Source organism: Condylura cristata, unplaced genomic scaffold (assembly GCF_000260355.1).
Source record: "Condylura cristata isolate star-nosed mole 26May11 unplaced genomic scaffold, ConCri1.0 scaffold00065, whole genome shotgun sequence".
In the NCBI taxonomy this organism is placed as follows: domain Eukaryota; kingdom Metazoa; phylum Chordata; class Mammalia; order Eulipotyphla; family Talpidae; genus Condylura; species Condylura cristata.
This window is the reverse complement of record NW_004567166.1, coordinates 63,622-69,435: the sequence shown is the minus strand read 5'-3', so window position 1 is coordinate 69,435 and position 5,814 is coordinate 63,622. Positions and strand designations below refer to the sequence as shown.

The 5,814-nt window shown below is 53.1% G+C and overlaps 1 protein-coding gene across 3 annotated transcripts in view; it reads left to right on the top strand.

The window, feature by feature from the left end:
- The first annotated feature begins 544 nt into the window (after positions 1–544).
- The window catches only part of LOC101634592 (zinc finger protein 883-like), a 25,939-nt gene continuing 20,669 nt past the window's right edge, over positions 545–5,814 (top strand). For all 3 annotated transcript variants that reach the window (XM_012734662.1, XM_012734661.1, XM_012734660.1), the window contains exons 1-3: positions 545–568; positions 4,190–4,342; positions 5,445–5,615. The gene's annotated coding sequence lies outside the window, so the exon portion shown is untranslated. The remainder of the gene's footprint in view (positions 569–4,189; positions 4,343–5,444; positions 5,616–5,814) is intronic.

Genomic DNA, 5,814 nt, shown 5'->3' with positions numbered 1-5,814 from the left:
CTCCTTTCTCCCGGTGCCCCCATCCCAGCCCCTAGCCCACACGCCAAACCTTCCACCCGATCTGCTCCAGAATGCACAGCCAGGTAAGCTACCCGCGCACAATCATGGTCATGACCTTGAGCTTGCTCTCCTGCGAGCCTGCCTGGCGTCAGGCTGCTCCATCATCCCACAGACAACTCAGCACCAGGGACATCGAGACCACTTAAGCTGGAGCACAAGAGAGGAACTCGCTCCTCAGGGGACCAAGCGTGGCCCCTCCTCCTCCGCGCCTCCCTGGAGTAGCTCCCCGTCTCCTTCCCCGGACGACCGTCCGCGGACCTGATGCCCTCCCCGTCGGGCCTCACTGCGAAGAGACACAGACACGAGTCTCGACCGCCGCGGCGGCGCGCACGAACTTGTGGGAAATGTAGTCCCGCGAGGCCACGCGATGCCCGCCAGTGGCTCTAGGACGGACGCTTCCGCGTTCTTCTGCGCAGGCGCGGCCCCGCCCCTCACCCTCTTCCCGGAAGTTCCTGAAGCGCCGCTGCTCTTACACCGCACCGGGCTCTAGTGGACTTTGTCTTTGGAGGTAGGTGTGGGGTGAAGGGAACCCCGCGCCCTGGGGCCGCGGGGACACGGGGTAGGGGCGCCAGGGATAGGTGCCCCGGCGGCTGAGTGCAGGCGCGATTGCAGAGCGGGCCAGAGCTGGTAGGCGGCTGTGGCGCGGGTCCGTGCGGTCGGTCACTCTGTAGAAATGTATGTTCTTGCAGAAATGTCTTTTATGGTCATTGCAAAATGTCTATGGAATGTTGGCGCAGGCAGTTTCAAAATGTCAGTTCTGAGGTCAGCAACGGTTACCAGGAACAAACAAGACGTTCCAGGAAGCCTATCTGAGTTGAAAGGAAAGGACGGACGCCGTGAGTCTGTTCACCAAGAAGTACAAGTCTTTATTTTAGAACTAAGCTTATATACACTACAAAAGGGGGTGCCGTGGTCTGTGCCCATTGGCCAGGCCCCGGCTAGGCAGGTGGAGAGTAATGAAAAAATTATTTACAGGAAAAGGGCCTATAAGCAGGGGGTATTGGATCTATAGCCATATCTGGTGGTGGAGACAGTCAGACTCAAGGCCATGGGCCTCCTTATCAGCTGGGTCCCAGAATTGCAAAGTAAGCCAAACTACTTTCCTTCATGAGTAACCCATCTACTGAATCGAGACTGCCGGATGGCCCACCCAAAAACTGTAATGAAAATTCCCCTATGCTGACTTCCTAGTGTAAGGACTATCAAAATCCCAGCTTTTTTTTTTTTTTTTTAAGATTTATTTATTTATAAAGACAGAACTGGGGTACAGGCCAGAGATGCGGAGGGTGAGAGGCTTCACCAGAGACAGAGTGGGGAGCAGAACAGGCAGATCAACGAAGTACACTGCTGAGGGGAGCAGCAGGCGGGTCAGGAGAGGTCTGCCGGGCCATGTGGTCACCTCCGGGGCAGGCGGGAATCGAACTCATGCGGAAGTGGCCTCAGCTTCTCGGTGCTGTGCTTTAACCCGCTGCGCCACCAGGGAGGGCCCAAAAATCCCAGCTTTTAACAGTTCGGGGTTGAAAGGAAAAAGGACAGACACCCACCGTGAGTCTGTTCACCAGGAAAAAGGCCCTGTCTTTATTTTCAGCATCAAGCTTATATACATGAAAAAAGGGGATTACTATAACAAAAGGGGCTACTGTGGCCTGTGCCCATTGGCCAGCCCCCGGCTAGGCGGGTGGGAAGTATCAAAAATTATTTACAAAAAAGAGCCTATAAGGTGGGGTTTTTGGGTCTGTGCCGACCCATGTACGAAGATGGGGACAGCCAGTCCGTAGTCAAGGTCGCGGGCAAGGTTGTGGGCACCTCCTTATCAGCCTGAGGCCCAGAATTGCTAACTATGCTAAACTGCTAAGCCAAACTGCTTTCCTTCAGGGGTCCTTTTCTGACCTAAGGGGCTGCTGTGTCAGTCTATTGGGCAGAATTGGACCCTAACTAGTTAATAAAGAGCCACTTTGCTTTTGCATCCGACAGGTCTCGGTTGTTTGTGAATCCATGTTTTAACAACTCTCCCTCGGAAGAATGGGGGATCACTCTGTCGCTTGGAAAAATTGGGCCCAGCTGCCATTCTCTCGCCCAAAGGCTGTTCGGGAAGGCTGGAGGTGCCGGACTCCACTCCCCCGGGGTGGCCCTTGGGAGACCCCGCTCCGCAGGGTGGGTCTGGGGATCCCGGACCATACATCTTGGTCTGTGTGACATCCCCAGTCCCGGAGAATGACCGAGGAGGAGGTCGGGGCCCAGTCTCTCTGTGTGGTTGTGTCCGGTGGTCCTTAGGGCCTCTGCAGGTGGGGTGTCAGTTTACCCTACCCCCGCCCATGCTCCAGGTTTCCCTTTGCAGGTGTCTCGAGCCCAGCTGCCCAGCCACCGTGGGTTCTGGGGCAACATCAGGGCTCTGGAGCCCAGGCCTGGGTCCACAGCGGAAAGTTGTTAGGAAGCGCTACGGTGAGCCTACCAGGGAGCAGGAACCTGCTGGAAGACCAGCCCCAGGCCCTACAGAGGAAGATGCTGTTCTCCGAGCCAAGCCAGTCTCCATGTGTCGCCCCAGAGCCCACAGGACTGGGCACTGCTACGGGCTGCCATGAGCTACTGCATGTGTGGCTGTTTCCAGGAGACCTGAGCTGGGCTGGGGCTGCACAGAGATTCCAGGGTTCCTCGGGGAAGGTCTCCAGGGTGTGGCCTGGCGGAGGACCGACTGAGGAAACTCAGAGAATCCACCAGTCCTTCCTCCTACCTCTGTGTCCAGAATCTGACCCAACTCATTGGTGTGTGGTCTCTTGGATGGGATTCTGTGGGCAGCCTTCACCATCAACAGTACCTTGCCCGCTCAGCTTGTTGGGTATTTCTACTCTTTAAGGAAGCTGAAAAAGTTTGCCACCTGAGAGCCTGTAATTTGTTAAGGCCACAGGGTTCGTATCCATTAACCTTGGGCTAGTGTTCCTGCTTTCCCGCACTTGGGCCAAAACCTGTGTTTGTTCTTGACACCGTTTCCAAGAAAGGCAGCCAACCGGTGCTGGCCCGCACATCCTGTTGCTCTCTGTGACTCTGAGCTCATGGGGTTCATGATTAGGTATAATGTAGTCATCGTCCCCGGGAAATCAACAACTGAGCCTATTTCACATCGAAGGCAGGAAAATTAGACCGTCATGGGGCTACTGCTCAGCCCTTCCTCAGCTTGGAAATAGAGCAGAGACTGCTGGCTTAAGGACAAGACCTGGCTGTGACATCAAACTTAAAATAGTCTTCTGCTCTGCAGGCCATTTCTTTGCATGTAAGTGAAGTTTCTCTTTGCAATGAAGTCCAGCAGCCTCCTGACATTTGTTAAGCTTTTCCAGAGTGGTGGTGAGGTTCTATTGATTGTATTTGGTGCTGAGTTCAAGCATTTCTGCCCCACAACTTGCCACAAACATGGAGTGTAGGGATTCAGACAGACCACTTAGCATTTGCTGTGAAGAACCAACTGTAATTTACCAACTTAAAAAAAAAACAAAACACCTAACCGCCATATTTGCCAGAAGTGTGTGGTTTCACATTCTGGCTGCTTTCCGTAGCTCAGTATCTGCTCTTGTGGAGAACCTGGCTGACATACAGCGTAGTCACCTGTGCCTGGACAGAGGCTGCTTGGGTTAAGAACTTCACTGACTCCTTGGATTTATGATGGCTGCTGAGTCAGCTGCGTATCCCTAACAGGCTCACGCAGGTGTCTTCACAAGATGACAGTGTTCCAAGAAGGTGGAACCCCCAGAAAAGTATTCTTCATCCTGCACTGATTTTGTTGTAGCCAAAATGAGTCCAGTGGCAAAGCCCAAGGCACTGCCTGAGGGAGTATACAAGGACTGGAATGTAGGGGAGACGTCTCAGAGCCATTTCTGGGTCAAAATACCTCCGAAATGTAGATTATTTATTTCTTTCCGATTAAGTTGTAGGTCCAAAACTGTTGTATGTGAGTAAGCATCTCTGAAATTTTTTAATTCTTAGCTTTAATCATTGCTGTTTTAGTTGGAAATGTGAGTTTTCCCTTACTTAAAGGTCAGTTGTGACTTAGTTCTACCACAGAACAGACCTGGGCCTTTCTTGCCTCTTCTCGGAGCACCCAGTGTGCTGCCTCTGAAGTGTGTCTTCTCTTTTCCAGGCAGTGTGCCCAGGCGGCGCTCGGCAGGAGACTGGAGGATTGAGGTGCAAACCCTCCGTCCCCCATGAGTGGGCGCCCCTGCACTCCTCCCCCAGCTGCACCGCCAGTGTCCTTTAGGCATTGTAAGAGCAACAGACACTGAAGAACTCTCTGGTGAGCTATTTTCCCTTAGTTTTATGACCCACGCTATGGAAATTCATAAAGTGGACAAGCAGAAACATAAATCCATGCACACAAACGAGGGAAAGATGTTGCGATGCGGCAGGCCCTGTGACCTGTGGGCTGCCCAGGGTGTGCGCACCCTGGCACATCTTTCTGATGCCCTGTCACAAGACAGCACACGGTTCTGTGTGTGCTGCCCACTTGTGGGGCAGGAGCACTTGCAGAGCAGAGGCTGTATATGTGCCGATGGGCCAGGGCCTCCTTCCCCCCCGGGGGGCGGGGGGGTTGAGGTCTTCCAGCATTCCCTCTGGCTGTGGTTTCCAGCACTAAAACGCAACTGCTTGAGGTTCTGGAGTTGCTAAACCAGGACAGCGGCCCAGCTTCTGGGCGCCCCTTTGTTGTCGGGCTCTATCTCAGAGTGTTTGAGGCTTGTCACCAGTGCAAGTCCTGAATAACTGCAGGCTTTGCTCTTAGCTGGCCCCAGCGTGCAAGTTACACAGGACACCGTGAGCATTTACTTTTTGGGCAGACGTCGCCACTATGCTTCATACTCAACGCGAGGTGGTCTTAATTCACTGTGGCGATCACTGGTAACTTAAGGCACAGTCAGATCGGTGGCTGCTCTCTAGTCTCAGCCTGCCTTGAGCCTTCTGCCATGTTCACAGCTTTCCAGGACCCTGACATTTTTATCACGTGGCATGTGTCACAGCCTCCCTGGTTAGTTCTCGTGTTTTCCCAAATGCTTGTATTTCTTGTCCCAAATGGCACGCATTAGAGTCTGGTCTCCCTGCAGCTTGGACCCCTCCCAGACCTTTATACCAAACTTTCAGTCCTGGTTTGAGACTTCTTTGTCGCTGTCCAGCATGTCCCTGGAGCTCAGCAGGTTCAAAGCCTTTGTCTGCCCTTACATAGGGAGTTGCTGCCTTGCCGGCCATGGCAAACCGCAGCAGGGGATTTCTCCTGGACCCTCCCTCTGCCAAGAGTAATCTCATTTAATGACTGTTCTGCATCTTCTGTATTTTGTGTATGACCTGATGTCTCCATGGGTGCCAGCAAAAAGAAAAAAAAATCCACTGACTTTCTTCTTCATTAGAATTGTGGTCCTTGGCCATACCCAAAGGATGACGTTGCTCAGTGGTGAGCTTGCGCCCTCCTCCGCGTCCTGCTGCTCCATGCCTTGGAGCGACAGCCTTGGAGCCCAGGGGAGAGAGTACTCAGAAGGCAGTGGGACACGACCGAACACAGGCACACTCACTAAGACCAGGTAGCACGGACCTTCACCATTTTTTTTTTTGAATGAATAATATAGTAGTTTATTTTCACATCATTTTATGCATTTTTTCCATCTCGGTGGTCATCCCCTTGGGCTTCCCATCACCACATCACCCGTGTGCCATCACCATAGTCCAGTGCATTTCCCTCCCCCCACTGTTTCTGACCCCATTCCCCACTCCACCCCCATA